This window comes from Epinephelus moara, chromosome 10 (genome assembly GCF_006386435.1).
Source record: "Epinephelus moara isolate mb chromosome 10, YSFRI_EMoa_1.0, whole genome shotgun sequence".
Classification (NCBI taxonomy): domain Eukaryota; kingdom Metazoa; phylum Chordata; class Actinopteri; order Perciformes; family Serranidae; genus Epinephelus; species Epinephelus moara.
In genome coordinates, this window is record NC_065515.1 from 8,362,333 (window position 1) to 8,376,286 (window position 13,954).

Genomic DNA, 13,954 nt, shown 5'->3' on the forward strand with positions numbered 1-13,954 from the left:
TGTCGGTGGTTTGAATGTTTTGGCTGATCGGTGTTTGCTGACTGTATCCAAGAGTAATTTATTGCATACTGAACTGCTAAATAAGTTGAAACAAACCTGTGTCATTCAGCCGTAATTGTGAGAGACAGCAGTGTTTGGAATGACTTTTAATGACAGCTGGTTCAAACAGATGTGGTTCGTGACACTTTCATGTGGTGCATCCAGATGTTTGGTGTCTCAGTGTACATATGAGGGGTCGAGGGTGTAAAGGGCTTCATGGTTGCGGATGTAGAACTGACCCAGGATTACACAGCAGTCCGCAGCTGCATGTTTAAAGCTTGTGTGACCTCAGCCTGCAGACTCCAGCACTGAGCAGCTGGGGCACGTGCTGCAGATGGCTGACAGGGAATTACCTGTCTGCAGAGGACGCAGTTCAGCTATTTTGATATTTTCTTTGTAGACACATTCTGATACATTTGTTCCCATGTGTGATTGAGCAGGTAGGTGTATCGGTTGTGTTTGTCTATGGAAGGCAGTGCAGCAGGGTGCCCACTGCCCACTTTGACAGAACTGGGCATCAGCAGCTTGATCACGCACTGGTTTCCTTGGCGATGCCAGCTACAACAGTGGACTAACTCAGAGAGTCTGGCATGAGGACTCATTTCATTTATACTCTTTACACTCGGTCACATCAAGCACTGCTGGGCTGAAAATAAACAGCCTCAAAGAATTAAAATCATAAAGTACTTGATACAAGATTATAGTCAGCAAAATAAAAATATTTTTTTGGCAGTATCAGCCCCAAACAGACAGGTGGATTACATGCGCTTCCAAATTAAATCCCCTATTTATTCTGGCAGAATATGCTTGAAATGTAATTAACAACTTGCATAACAGACTGAAAGAAAACGCTGTGTGCTTGAGGTCAGTTTGGTTAATTTGACCCACCACAACAGTCTGTAAAAATAACTCTGAAAATAAAGGAAGTTTTGAACATTTTGGTCACCAGGGAAAAGATTTAAAATAGCAGATTTGGAGCGATATTACTGACACAATGGTTTGAATGAAGTTAAAAGCAGAGAGATTTGGCAGGAGGGGATAGCAGAGGTGCTCCAGGCTCTTTCTGGCCCCAGTGTTAAATATAGAACCCCACACAGACAGCTATACATGAACGGATTAGATCGCCAGAAATTATTAATAATCCTTTTTAATTTTTAACTACTGCACATTGTTAGAAGACAGACTGTGGCTCTTTAGGCCTATTCTGCTGGGGGCTGGGGCAAAAATGCTTTTAACAGATCTGAGGGAGTTCACTGACATTATATTTTATCGTTTCTGTTTTGTTTGTTTTTTTACTTGAACGGCCTCAGGATATTTTTAGATATTTTTTGTTTTTTAGTATTATCATTAAATGAATTGATTTTGACAGATTCATTAACATTTACTCCTTAGAGTACAAATCACACTGAAGGTGTAGAATCAAACTAATGCAAGCACCACTGTGATCGAGTCAATGTGACTTAACTATTTCTTATCAACGCCAGCTGACCAAAACTTTGTATGATTATCTTAAAAACGAATTTCTTTTTTCTTAATATGTAAACTACCCCTCAGGTACCATATATGTGTAGAAAAATGCAAGCAATGACACAGAATGACAACATAAGACTATAGTAAGACTAGAGCTTAGACGATTAAACAATTAATTGATTTATGGATTAGTCAATTGACAAGAAAATTAATCAGCAACTATTTTGATAATGGATTAATCATTTCTGTTATTTTTTTTTAATCCAAAATGCCAAAAATGTGCCTGTAACATCTTTTCAAAGGTAGAGGTTTGGTGCTTTTGTTGCCATCATTGCTAAATGAAAAGGTCTGGGTTTGGGACTGTTGGTTGGGCAAAATAAGACATCTGAAATGTCACCTTGATCTCTGGCAAAATGGATGTCTTTTACTATTTTGTAGGAGCGTAACAATCCATCAATCAGCATCGATATCAAATCATCGATGCCACGTGAAAACATTGATCTATATCATCATCTTTATGATGCGCCTTTATTTTGAAAGTCTGAGTTAATGTCAAACAGCAGCAGGCAGACAGCGAGCAGCCGAGAGAAAGACGATGACGATAACGTTATTTACTTGGGAATAAATCAGCAGTGTGTAAATATTTTCGATTTCGGAGAAAATATGGGGTCAACAGACAGACAGCACATGTGACAATGTTGTTACAAGATGAAACATGGGGCGTCGGTGGCTTAGTGGTAGAGCAGGCGCCCCATGTACAAGGCTGTTGCCGCAGCGGCCCGGGTTCGAATCCAGCCTGTGGCCCTTTGCTGCATGTCATCCCCTCTCTCTCCCCCCTTCACGCTTACCTGTCCTGTCCATTAAAGGCAAAATGGCCCAAAAAATATCTTAAAAAAAAAAAAAAAAAAAGATGAAACGTAACATTACCTGCCTGGTCGGACATCCCATTCTGCTAACTTCTCACTACAGCAACATTAGGCTGAATAAACACGCATGCAGGCTGAAAATTTACCCATGCTGTTCTATCGGGAGATGCAGTGACTTAAACCGTTTAGTCAGAAAAAGTACAAATAATACGCATAATTTGTTTAGTTATGAATAGAGGAAAGTCTGCTAGCTGCTAGGCTAATTTATGCAATGTAAACATGCTAAAGCTAATAACAGGTGACGAGCAAAAAACAACTGTTTTGTCTCTGAATATTGACAGTCATTATTGAGCTGAATTTTCTATCTTTGCTAGATGATGTTGTTGGTAATCCATGTTTTACGCCTGTTAAAAGAAGTTTGCCTTCAGGGCTTTAAGCCAGATAGGCCTGAAGTTTTATGAAGAAGATGATGATTTTGGTTAAAATGAAAACATTTTCTTCTTTCTTGTCCATGTGCTGTGTAATGTGTGTTAATGGAGTCTGTATAAAGTAAACTTTTCTGCACTTCTTCTGGTTATAGCTGTTTATATTATTTATGTGTTGTTTTTATCTTTTATCGCCAAAATCAAAAAGGAAAGGGGTGGTGGCCTCTTCTGTAATCGCTTGTGTTAAATGGGCAGATAATATCTTCTCATATCGATCGTAGGCCCCTGAATTGCATCGTATTGAAATCGTATCGTATGCAGTGACTTAAACCGTTTAGTCAGAAAAGGTACAAATAATACGCGTAATTTGTTTAGTTATGAATAGAGGAAAGTCTGCTAGCTGCTAGGCTAATTTATGCAATGTAAACATGCTAAAGCTAATAATGTGTGATGAGCACGATCCTTACTGCCTATGTCATTTCCGCCAGACGATCAAAGGACCAGCCAGGTTACTGCTGGAGATATGGCTGACAGCAGAGTCCAACACGTCATGGCGGACTTTGTGAATGAATCCACTTTTACGTCTGGAACCTCACATCTACAACAGGCTTGAGACGCGCCCTCGTTGAGGACTCTCTATTGTATCGTTGTCCAATAATCAATATGATATCATATTGTGATGAAACCAGTGATTTACTCTCCTACTATTTTAGAGACAAAAAGATAAATTAAAAAAAAATTAGATAAGACTAATTTATCCATTAATTGATAATGACAATAATTATTTGATCACAAATCTTTTGCTGTATTAATGCTTTTGTGTCCTGATGGGTCCCTGACAAGGACATAACAGGAAATGACATCATCAGGGCAGGATGTGGTGGTTGTTTTGGTGACAGCTCTACAATTTTCCTATTTCATGAACACAGAAGTGTTACATGACCACTCACTGTTTTCCCCTGTGGATGGAGACACGTTGGATTCTGCTGTCAGCCTTATCTCCAGCAGCACCCTGGCTGGTCCTTTGACCTTCTAGTGGAAATGACATAGGCAGTAAGGAATTTAAGGTCAAGTGGTGGGCTGGAGACACATGATAGAGGTGTGAACGGTGCTGTGTCTCATTAAAGCAAGTGTAAACAGGGTCGCAGATACAGGTATTTGTCACAATCACAATTGTGCTGCTGGAGACTAAACCTGTAGTTAATGGTGTCAGGGTAGGTGTTACAGTGGGTTTGTGTGCATGTACTCAAACACGATTACTCAGCTGGTACTCTCAGGCAATGAAGATGGAAATCACAGTTTTCTGACAAATACTACTGTGTTTAACCAGATGGAAATGCAGCCACAGGTAACATTACCGGACTGACGCAATACCAGAACAAAAATACTTGCTCCACTTTTGATTTAGTCATCACCTGATCTCAGTGTATTACACATTTAAATTCAGTGAATGCAGTTCACTAGAACACAGATTATTTCAGTGAATTTTAAAAAGGAAGTAATGGAGTGATTAATGTGTTTCAGCAGTGGGCACAATACTGCAGTGATGGATTAGACTTTAATTATAGTGAGGAGGAGGAGGAGGGATGTTTGTGACTTTTCCGTGACAGCAGGAGTTGGAATAGTAAAACACTTCAGGAGGAAGGAAAAACGATCTTGTAATCCATTGGGATTGCCTGATTATCATTCTATGAGCCAACACACTACTGATTCCAGTGAGCAATATCTACCAGCTCATCTCTGTCTACTGAGGAAAGGCTTCACAACTCAGGGTTCACCTGTGAGGAGGTCATGAAGCACAAGGTCTGCAGTAAAATCCAAACTAAATCATATTTGGGTTGTTTGAACCAACAGGATGTTGGAATTATAAACACACAGAAATGCTCTAAATGCACACAATATTTTTTGGGACAATGTTTCAAATACTAAGCAATAAATTGTGCTAAATTTTGACTGTTTTCTGAGTGTTTCCCGTTTTTCAGACTAGTCGACTAGTCTTACTTAAACTTTTCATTTAGTCAAAAGGGAAATTAGTCGCCAGGAACACCCCTAGTTCATACGTGTAATTTGGGTTTCTGACACTATTTACATGGGGCAGTGGTGGCCTAAAGGTTAGAGAGGCTTGTGAGCAGGAGGTTGTCAGTTCAATCCCTGGACCGGCAGGATAATCTCGGTGGGGAATGTAAAAAAAGCAGTGCTTGGCACTCTGCCGTTACCACCGCTGATACCCCTTTTCCACCAAGTAGCTTTGGTTCTTTAACCTGTTCTGTTCAGGATTCTTGGAACCTTGGTGCTATCCAGTGAACTAGTCCGCGTTTCCACCAGTTTTGATCAGAATCACTGTAATGAAGGATTTGTCATCAATGGAGGCCGTTGCATGATGCACAACAGAAGTAAACAATAGTAGAAAAACCCGGTGTGGTCTTCTGCTTCAAGGTTCGACATGTTGCCGGTTCAGAGATGGTCTTCTGCAGACCTTGGTTCTAACCAGTGGTTAATTGAGTTGCTGTTGCCTTTTTATCATCTTGGGTGGCTGTGACTCAGAGGTAGAGCGGGTCATCCACCAATCGGAAGATCAGTAGTTCAATCCCCGGCTCCTTCAGTCTGCATGTTGAAGTATCCTTGTGCAAGATACTGAACCCCAAATGGCTCCCTATGATGCTTCCATGGGTGTGTGAGTGTCTCTGGCATCAACAAGGCATTTTCACCCAGAGGACTGCCGCTCACTGGATATTTTTTCTTTCAGACCATCCTCTATAAACCCTACAAATGTGCGTGAAAATCCCAGTAGATTAGCAGTTTCTGAAATACTCAGACCAGCCCGCCTGGCACCAACAACCATGCCACGTTCAAAGTCACTTAAATCACCTTTCTTCCTCATTCTGATGCTCAGTTTGAACTTCAGCAGGTCGTCTTTAACATGTCTACATGACTAAATGTATTGAGTTGCTGCCACATGACTATTTGAATATTTTTTTCTTTTACTAACTGTGGTATTTCTGGATATGAATACTTCTGCCACTGCTGCTCCCACCAGGGCTTTCGAGGTCCTCCATCTGGCAGGGACACTGTTAAACCAATAGACCTTGAGCCACAGTGAGCACACTGGCATTAGCTCACAGCGCCGTATTTGACAGCAGTTTGTGAACACGCAAAATCAGATTAATTTGGAATTTAGTGCCAGCACGAGAGGGAATGGATCAGTCTGTGATTATACCTTCTCCGTCAGACAGCAGGCTGTGTATATAATATACTGTGGAACGTAACAATTACAGCATGCTACATTTGTAACCACAGTAATAAGTAGCGCTGGTGCAGATTCATAATTAGTCTATTTAACTCACTTTACTCGTGTCACAAAGCATTATGGGTAGATTTGTACCCCACCATGACATTAATTTAAGATTAACCAATCCTCCAGCCTGAAAGCACACTGGGTTGTTTCAGCAGCAAAGAGAAAGCTGTAACCAGAGACTGTTTGGCATCATGACTTGACTTAAAAGATAAATCAGTTATCATAAATGCAGCAGACTGACTTTATGTTTTGGACTTATCAATTATTCAACTAATTGGTTCAGCTCTGGTGATGATAAATGTATCTTAAAATAAGTTCAGACCCACTGTCTCTAACATGCATTACCCATAAACTGTTGCTGAAATCTTGTTTAGGGGCTGAAACTGATTAACTCCTCTGCTCATTATTTTTTTGAACTGATTAATTGTTTGATCTGTATAATGTCAGAAAAAAGAGAAATGCCCATCAGAGTTTCCTACAGTCCAAGATGATGCCTTGAAAAAGCTTTTTTTTTTGTCTAAGTAATATTCTAAAGTCCAAACATATTCAAATTACTGTCACATAAGACATAAAAAAGGATCAAATTCTCACAACAGAGTAGATAGAAACAATAACATTTTGATTTACTGTTTCAGTTCTGTACATTGGACGGATTATGCGGAAAAATATTTGCAAACTTAGTCATTTATTTTTCTTAATTTAGTGTAATGAAGAATAGAGTTGGGTCAATTTCCGGTTTTGCCGGTCCGGTCGTAAGAGCTTAAACTTATTGATTTTAAGCAAACTGGCTGAACTGGCCCCCTTTACACCTGGCATCAACATGCGTTTTTTTGTGATCGGATTGCAATCAGATAGCGCTTGACCACATACATTTATACCTGGTATTAATATGCATCTCTGGTGTCCACATTCAGATCAGTTTGCTATCCGATCACGCTCCGTCCCGCTGACGTCACATCCTCCTCTTCTTCTTCTGCAAACATTTCCAGCAGCAGACTACAACATCATATCTTGTGCGCCGCAATAACAGCAACAACAAGATGTTAGCTGCCCGTGAAGTCGCGTTATTGTATGGACACTTTTGTCGGACCAAATGGAGAGCAGACGCTTCGTCTCAAAGTGACTCCATCCTCGGCTTTCATTTTTGCCTTTATAGATAGGACAGTTGAGTGTGAAGGGGGAGAGAGAGAGAGAGGGGAAATGACATGCAGCAAAGGGCCACAGGCTGGAGTCGAACCCAGGCCGCTGTGGCAACAGCCTTGTACATGGGGCGCCTGCTCTACCACTAAGCCATCGACGCCCCGACTTTATGTCTTTATTGTTCTGTCCTTTAACTTGTCACAAGGAAGCACATTTTATATTAGCGCTGCAACGAATAGTCAATCGATTAGTAAATCAATAGAAAATTGGCAACTATTTCGAACCCTTCAGTCATTTTACTGAGCAGAAAGCTAAACATGTGGTGGTCATACAAAATAACAAACTCAACAGCTTTGGATTTTTGTACTGTCGGATAAAACTTATCGACGATTTATCGAGACAACAATGTACAGATTGATCAATAATAAAAATAATTCAGCCCGATTATACGTATCTTTTGAAAGTCCAATAAATCAGATTCACCAGTTGCTGCTGAACTAATCAGCTGAGTATTTGGGCAGAGCAGACAGATGCAGTCACAGCCTGGTGGCCAGGCCTGACTGACAGCTCCACCAAGCTGACAAAAGCGTTGTGCCTCTGGAGGGCTCTGAGCCCTTTAGCATGTGCTGCCAGGCAGTGAGGACGCCTGCCTCTGTCTCTCTCGGCTGGGTGGCTGCTTGATGGGAGTCTGCTGCTTTTAGAGGCAGTAAATCTGGCTCGCCTCGCTCACATCCTCCTGCTGATTAAAGCCACTAGCACGCTCGGTTTCATCTTTCTGATGGCCCTCGGTCTCTAAATATACTGCTACTCTTCCTTCAAAGGATTGAACTGGATCAGCCCAAATCTGAAAGCTTGACGTAGATGAAAACAAAAACATGCGGTGATTCAGTGTGTAGGCCTGGAAACCTTCATAAATCTTCTCATCAGGGCAGATGTCTCCTGCAGGCTCACATTCATAACATCTTTCCACCCTCGCTGGGCAAATCCAGCCTCCCCTCTGCGCAGCAGCATAAACACTCAAACTGAGCTAATGCATGCCGCATTTTAATTAATACTCAAAGGTCTCTGGAGTTGAGCTAGAAAAAAAAACCGCAACATCATTTACAGCCCTACCTGTCACTGAGCCGGGGAGGAAAGAGAAGTGGCGTTAAGACACGGGGGGAGAGGGGACAGCATGCAAACACACACAGAAGAGAAGGAAACTGAGCTTTGGCTTTGATCTATGGCTACAAAGCAGAGGTTGTGGCACCATAACAAAATCATTAATCCACTATCTGAAAAAAAAAATAACAAGAAGCTGACTGTAAACCTGGAGTGAAGAGGCTGTTTTGTGGAACGAAGGGTTAATTGGTGGATTCGAATGGCTTTGTTTTACACACAAATACTATCACCAACTGATTTTCATACTCCTCCCTGGCTGCTGTTATCGTTTGGTGCACAGGCCATTACAATAGTGTGGAGCAGAGACCGGCATTAAACAGCATATGGGGACATTATTAAATAAGCAGATGCTATCTGTCCTGCATCTGTCTGCCTAGCATGCTGCCTGCCCACTTAAAATGGGAGGACATGGCTGAAAAAGCGAGGGTGAGAAGAGATGTCCCTTCGGGCCTCATCACGGTGACGCCGGTGCATACGGCCATTTGTCTGGAAAGCCGTGTGCCCCCGTGCTCCTCAGAATGACTGCGCTCAGTGCTGACTTTGACGGCTGCTGGACTTTCAAAGTCGTAATTTATCGAGCTGCATTCAGGTTGGGAGTTACAGCAGTGGCCTTGGAGCGAGACAGACTGCAGGCAACAACAGACGCCCACGTTCACTCCAGGTAATAGTGCTTAAGAGCGTGCTGCTCTCTGAAAATGATGCAGGAAATTATCGTGTCATACTATCCATGCATTACAGGCCTTATACAGATATTAATCTCACTACAGTCACAACGTACTGCATAATACAGGATTGATATAGAGCAGGGGTTTTTAAAGTCTAACCTCAAAACACCCCATCTATGCCATCAAACCCCGTGACTCCACCCTGACCCTCTGATCCAAAGTTATATAAAAAAATATTGATAGTGCAACTCCTAACATTATTCTTTATCTTACTTCTATTTGGAGGATAATCACAGTTCAGTAATGTGGGGAATATAAACAGGAAGTATAATGTTGCCTTTGAGCTCCAACATTTAAGCCTTTACACATTGGAGCGCTTCTTTTTCAAATGATTTTTGAGTGATTTATTAGTCTTTTATCTGACATCAGATATATGCTTGGAAAACATAAGTTACACTGAAGTTTAAAATATGTGTATTATGTCTCTGTGTTTAGATTTGACTGAGCTATGGCTCTGAGAAATATTGCACAGTACCTTCACTGCCTCCATGAGCTGGGTGTTACAGCCACTGCTGCTGCTGGGACTGTACACTGTGTTTGGCCAAATTAGCCCGGCCAAACTGTGACTAACTTTGTCTTGTTTTTAGAACACCAGCATGCACCTGTCCCTTTCACCTCGGGCTGCATCTTTGCCTCAGGTCTCTGTATCTGCACTGAAATAAAGGAGTGAACTAAAGGTAAGGTATACTACGCAGGACTTTCCCCTAAAAAAAAGCAATGGACTCATACAAAAGTAATCAGAAACTTTGCTGTGGTCGGGACATGTATGGGCTGCATGATTTGTGAAGTGGCATGTGGCCCCCAGCCAATAACAGTGCGCAGGTGAGGTCAGGACCAAGCAGTAGCAGCATGCATCCAAGAGGAAGCTACGAAAATTGCGGACACAGCGTCAAAAGAACGCAAATACTGTTGCTTTTAGTTTTTAAATCTCTTAATGGTCTGGCTCCTGGCTATTCATCTGATATGTTGGTTAAATACATTCCTTCTAGATCCCTGAGATCCTCCACCTCTGGTCTACTAAATGCCCCCCGAGTAGACCTAATAAGTACAGCGATGCTGCATTCTTTGTCGTTGGCCCTCGTCTCTGGAGCAGCCTTCCAGAGGACGCCAGACTCTCTGATTTAGTAGACAGCTTCAAACTAAATCTTTTTAGACCTGCGTTTTTGTAGCTTTTATTTAATTAACTGGTATCAAACCTACCTCGTATTTTTTTTGTGTGTATGTCTGTGAGTGTGTGATCGAATCTTATTTACTCTGTCTTATATAGTATGTCTTTTATGTCTTTTATGTGTATTTTCTCATTTTATTATGTAAAGCCCTTTGAGTTGCACTTGCTGTATGAACTGCGCAATACAAATGAAGTTATTATGATTGAATATAGCAAGGCAAAATACCAAGGTCGATCCAAAACTAGAGTGAATCTGCGAGCACTGAAGGAGAGGATGGGGATGAAGAATGACGCAAAGTTGGCCTGTTTTCCAGGGATGCACGATGTTTGGTACGTCATCTGTGTCGTCCAATATTGGCTTTAAAATGAACTATGAGAATCGGCCAACATGCTTTTTCTTAATTTGCACAATCAATGAATATTACATACATTGAAAAGTATTGTATTCCATGTCTCCATCTGCTGGTGGGCCATCACGATAAGAGTATGCTTAATATGATGTTAATTCCTCTACAGAAGAGACTTGATGATCACTAAAATTAGGTTGAGAAAAAGTGGATATTGATATCGGTTATTGACCAAATAAGTTATAATATATCGGCATATCATATATCAGCAAAAACTACAATATAGTGCACCCCTGCTGTTTCTGTTGGACAGGTTGGTGCTGGAGGTTAGCTAAGTTAGCTTGCTAAAGTATCAACATTGGTACAGCAGCTTGCAGTGTACGTACGAACAGTCTAGGGAGGAAGGACCAAGCTTGAGTGTTGTGTTTAAAAACCGATATTGAATATTCCTGCATAGCACACCTTTAAAAACAATTTCTAATTTCCTAACTTCACTGTGTTCAAGGATGATTTGGGTGCCGACGTACTAATAATGGACTTCAAAATACAGAAGGCATAATTCCATTCTACTATCCGCTAATCATCCAGCAAAAACCCTCTCGTTTTTAACAAGAATATAAGCCAGTTCCACAGTAATTTGTGACAAAGAGGTGTCTAAAGAAACATCAATGCATCATGAAGTTTCAGCAGCTTAACAACACAAAGACACGAGCCTGAACAGTCAGTGTGAAACGTCTGGCTCTGTAGTCGTTCATGACTTACGAATGTAGAAATATAAGAGGATACAACAGCAACTGTGAAAGCGCAGCATCACAGAGCTAACACAGACAATTTAATCCAAACACAATGAGCCACTCAAATCTCATTACAGTGCAGTACAGTACTTGTGTGAACATTGAAGAATAGAGACGTGTTTTTTCTTTGCCTTTTTTGGAGGCTTAGCAGGATGCAGAAAGGCCAGAGAAGAAGACAGATCTTTGTAGCAACAACTGACAACAAAATAAAAACTAAGTAATTACAAGCTGAACAATATTTTTGACCGTGTTCAGCCTTTGGTTTGTGGAGCAGAGATTGTGTTCTCCATGCTGTGCAACGCTCTCAAAGAAAAAGTTTGACATTTTGAGCTTACTTGCCTTCTGGCAGAGAGTTAGACAAGAAGATCAATACCACTCTCATGTCTGTCTGGTAAATATGAAGCTACTGCCAGCAGCTGGTTAGCTTAGCTTAGCACAAAGACTGGAAACAGGGGGAAACAACCTTTCAAAATGTAACGACTGTTCCATTCCTAGTGATAGAGAGCAAGTTTTAACGCTACATGTTTATACTAAAGAGGACAAGACAGTCAAGTTAGATGGAAGAGGTGAGGAAAACGAGGCACAGCTCAGATCAAGAGCTGAGTCAATCTTTAGAGATGCTGTAGATGATTTAAAGGCAGGGCCAGATTAACACTTGGGCTTGTGAGACTGAAGCTGCATGTCTCAAGCTTTAGAAGGACCAGGAGGCTGCAGAACATTATTAACTCCACTGGCCTGACAGCAAGGCTGCGGGCCAATTTTATACCGGGTGGAAATGTCTTGTCCAACTCACAGATGGATTTTAAAATGAAAGCAACAACTCCTCAAATTAAAACCGAGATATAGTTAGATGAGGTGAGGTTCAGTATTCGGTCAGAGACATCATTCACTGCCAAGACAGGCCTCTGAGTCTCTCTGAACTCATCTCTCAATGATTAATCATCCATCCATGCCTGCAACTAATGATTATTTTCCTTATCAGTTAACCTGGATTTTTACTTGACTAACTGATTCATCTTTGAAAAAGAGGCCACAGCAATGTCTTCAGTTTGCTTGATTTGTCGACTGACAGATGAAAACCTTAAGATATTCAATTAACTGTCATACATGACAAAGAAAAACAGTAGATTGTCACACTGGAGAAGCTGCAGCCAGCTAATAACTGACACTGCTGCTTGAAAAGGGACTTGAATAATTGTCCTACATCCATCCATCACTCCAAAGACAATGCTTTTCACCACACTGTGTACTGCCAGCATCTTCTACACATACTGTATTCCATGTGTGGTTGATGCCTCAACAATATGCAAAACTTAAATGGGCAGTTCACCCGCAAATAAGTAATGCATATTCCTCCTCTTATCTGTAGTGCTATTTATCAATCTAGATTATTTTGGTGTGAGTTGCTGACTGTTGGAGATATCGGCCGTTGCGATGTCTGTCCTCTTTCCAATATAACAAAACAAAATATCACTCAGTTTGTGGTGCTCAAAGTGCCAAAATAATACATTTAAAAAACTCAGCAGCAATGTCTCTTTGCAGAAATCACAACCCAGTTACTCAAGATAATCTACAGACCTTGTTGTGAGCAGTTTCATGTAGGAACTATTTTCTTTCTACCAAACTACACCCGCCAACTGTATCTCCACACAGCCGAGCAGGATGCTGTTAATGTTTACATCTTGCATCTTCAGGCAAGCCGGTGCCTCTCATCCAGGAGTAGATGCACACTTCCTTCTGCGCAGTGATACAGTTGACAGGTGTAGTTTGGTAGAAATCGTGCTTGTGGGGTGCCTGGTGGCTTAGTGGGTAGAGCAGGCGTCCCATACAAGAAGGCATGTCATCTCCCCCAAACCTCACACGAAGAAAAAAGAGCGAAAAAAAAAAAAAGTCCAAAAAAGTTAATAACTTAAAAATTATGGAGAAAAGGTAGTTTCTTGCAACCCTAGAATTAAGATAAAAATATTCACAAACGAAAAAACTCTTCTGGTTGCTGATAAGTAGTGTTTAACTTTTGATTTAACACTAAAAATTAAAACCCTCGGCTCGCACTGCAGCGCAAGCAGACAGATGCGCGACTCAGAGCAGCATGTGTCATTGACACCAGACTCAGAGCGCAGCGGACCGGTGGAAAATGTCACCATCAGCATATTGTTTTACATCAATAAAATCTATTTTATCAATATTTTGAGTCACATTGTTGAAAGAATTTAGTTGTCTGTGTTCAAGCAGGATAATAAGTCACCATTCATTGCACGTCGGGCTTTCTATTTCCTTGTCCGAGATGTTTTCTTTTTTAATTGCATGATAGCTATTTTCCCTTAACTCACCAGTGAAGAATACCTTTGTCCATTTCAAATAACCCGTGGCAATAATAATATCCCTGTTCTCTGATTTACTGTGAAACTTTTAGGCAATTCATGCAACAATCAGACCAGATGACTTCTTTACTCAGCCTAATGGGGTTAGTGTTGCGTTCAAGGTCCCCCCAAAAAACGGGAGAAAAAAAAAAAGCTTTGAATTT

The 13,954-nt window shown here is 41.1% G+C and overlaps 1 protein-coding gene across 2 annotated transcripts in view; it reads right to left on the reverse strand.

Annotated features, from left to right (window-relative positions):
- rab6ba (RAB6B, member RAS oncogene family a) overlaps nucleotides 1-13,954 on the reverse strand; it is a 91,228-nt gene that overhangs the window by 34,462 nt on the left and 42,812 nt on the right. The gene's annotated exons all lie outside the window — the stretch shown is intronic.